Below are 2500 nucleotides of genomic sequence, written 5' to 3'. Positions count from 1 at the left end.
ATGTTTTCTTTAATCAAGAGCGAAAGTCAGAGGTTCGAAGACGATCAGATACCGTCCTAGTTCTGACTATAAACGATGCCAACTAGCGATCGGGGGGCGTTAGTTTTACGACCTCTCCGGCAGCTTGCGGGAAACCAAAGTCTTTGGGTTCCGGGGGAAGTATGGTTGCAAAGCTGAAACTTAAAGGAATTGACGGAAGGGCACCACCAGGAGTGGAGCCTGCGGCTTAATTTGACTCAACACGGGAAATCTCACCCGGCCCGGACACAGTGAGGATTGACAGATTGAGAGCTCTTTCTTGATTCTGTGGGTGGTGGTGCATGGCCGTTCTTAGTTGGTGGAGCGATTTGTCTGGTTAATTCCGATAACGAACGAGACTCTGGCTTGCTAACTAGTTACGCGACCCAATCGGTCGGCGTCTAACTTCTTAGAGGGACTAGTGGCGTTTAGCCACACGAGATTGAGCAATAACAGGTCTGTGATGCCCTTAGATGTTCGGGGCCGCACGCGCGCTACACTGACCGGATCAGCATGTGCTCGCCTTGGCCGACAGGTCTGGGTAACCCGCTGAACCCCGGTCGTGCTAGGGATAGGGAATTGCAATTATTTCCCTTGAACGAGGAATTCCCAGTAAGCGCGAGTCATTAGCTCGCGTTGATTACGTCCCTGCCCTTTGTACACACCGCCCGTCGCTACTACCGATTGAATGGTTTAGTGAGGTCCTCCGATTGGACCTGGCGCGGCCGGCAACGGTCGAGCCGGCGTCCGAGAAGACGATCTAACTTGATCATTTAGAGGAAGTAAAAGTCGTAACAAGGTTTCCGTAGGTGAACCTGCGGAAGGATCATTAACGGTCTCGCAAACGCTTCGGCGAACGCGAAACTCGGACAAGCGAGAGAAAAAGTCTTTGCTACCCGGCGCCCGACCCGCGAGGAGCGGCGCGCCGGCCGGCGATTCGGTCACCCGGTAATGTTTGCGCGTCGAGTGCCGCGGTGCCGCGCGCTCCGGCTTCAAGCGTCGGCCTGGCCGACCGCTCGGCGCGGTCTATTTTGTCACCCTATAGTGCGAGGCACTGTGCGAGCGAAACAATCGTGGATGGCTCTTGGCGGTGGATCACTCGGCTCGTGAGTCGATGAAGGACGCAGCTAGCTGCGTGAATTAGTGTGAATTGCAGGACACATTGAGCATCGACGTTCTGAACGCAAATTGCGGCCTCGGGTCAATCCCGGGGCCGCGCCCGCCTCAGGGTCGCGTTGCAAACGTTCCGCGCGGGGATTTCTCCGCGCGGCTGCTGCGGCGTCGGACGCGCGAGCGCCCGTCCCGCTCAAGACAGCACGGCACGATGCGCGACGATCGCGACCAGAATCCCGCGCGGCGGCGGCGAGTCGACCTCGAAGAGGCCAACGGCTGGCGGCTCAAGGGCGGGAATCGAGGTGCGCGGCGGCGCGCGGCGCCGACGGCGAGCGCGGAACGGGAAGAATAGTCCCGGTCCTTACTTTCGGCCTGAGGTCGGACGAGGCTACCCGCTGAATTTAAGCATATTACTAAGCGGAGGAAAAGAAACTAACGAGGATTCCCTCAGTAACGGCGAGTGAAGCGGGATGTGCCCATCGCCGAATCCGCGCGCTTTTGGAGTGCGCGGAATTGTGGCGTACGGAATTCGTCACGGCGCGCTTCGCCGGTCGCCCGCGTCCTTCTGATCGAGGCCTTTTCCCAGAGCGGGTGTCAGGCCCATGGCGGCGACAGGCGGGCGCGCTACGGCGTCTTCCCAGAGTCGGGTTGTTTGGGAATGCAGCCCAAAGCGGGTGGTAAACTCCATCTAAGGCTAAATACGGTCACGAGACCGATAGCGAACAAGTACCGTGAGGGAAAGTTGAAAAGCACTTTGAAGAGAGAGTTAAAGAGTACGTGAAACCGTCGAGAGGCAAACGGGAGGGCCTGTCGGGTCGCCCGGTCGCTTTCAGCCGGCCCCCTGTCGGCGACGTTGTCGTGCGGACCCTCACGGGCCGCCGGCGGCGCCGCCCGATCGGGGACCAGCGCACTAGCGCCGGGCGAAGGCCGCGACCGTCTGGACGGCGGCGAGAAGGCCGCGCGCAAGGTAACCCGGCCTCGGTCGGGTACTATAGGCGCGCGTGTCCGTCGGCCCGCCGTTCGGGCGAGGAGAGATCGCCGCGTCTGCCCTTCGGGGCCGAGCGCCCGGTGCCGGCTGGGGCGTCGTGGGTCGGGGACTGTTCTCAGTGCCCAGCCTCTTCGTCTCGGTCGCGCTTCCGGTGTCGTTTCGCGAGGCGCACGGGGTCCGCGGCTGAAGTCAGCCACCTTCCCGACCCGTCTTGAAACACGGACCAAGGAGTCTAACGTGAGCGCGAGCCACGGGGCAGTACGAAACCCATGGGCGCAGTGAAAGTGAATGTCGGCGCGGTCCGGCGGAGGTGAGACGTCGTCGTTCGCGGCGGCCGCATCACCGGCCGATCTCGTCCGCTTTGCCGGAGAGGTCGAGCGA

The 2500-nt window shown here is 61.1% G+C and overlaps 2 non-coding genes and 1 pseudogene across 2 annotated transcripts in view; all 3 read left to right on the top strand.

Moving 5' to 3' along the window:
• LOC146143077 (small subunit ribosomal RNA) overlaps positions 1 to 850 on the top strand; it is a 1811-nt gene extending 961 nt beyond the window's left edge. Inside the window, exon 1 of the ribosomal RNA XR_014500262.1 lies at positions 1 to 850. This exon is cut by the window's left edge and continues 961 nt beyond it. This is a non-coding gene — a ribosomal RNA (small subunit ribosomal RNA).
• Positions 851 to 1097: 247 nt separating this feature from the next.
• LOC146143076 (5.8S ribosomal RNA) lies at positions 1098 to 1251 on the top strand. The gene has a single exon (XR_014500973.1). It is a non-coding gene; the product is annotated as a 5.8S ribosomal RNA (ribosomal RNA).
• A 248-nt stretch (positions 1252 to 1499) lies between these two features.
• LOC146143075 (large subunit ribosomal RNA) overlaps positions 1500 to 2500 on the top strand; it is a 3679-nt pseudogene continuing 2678 nt past the window's right edge.

This window comes from Ascidiella aspersa, chromosome 5 (assembly GCF_963924565.1).
Source record: "Ascidiella aspersa chromosome 5, kaAscAspe10.2, whole genome shotgun sequence".
Classification (NCBI taxonomy): Eukaryota; Metazoa; Chordata; class Ascidiacea; order Phlebobranchia; family Ascidiidae; genus Ascidiella; species Ascidiella aspersa.
The sequence above is the reverse complement of the archived record's forward strand: the minus strand, read 5'-3'. Positions and strand labels throughout refer to the sequence as shown.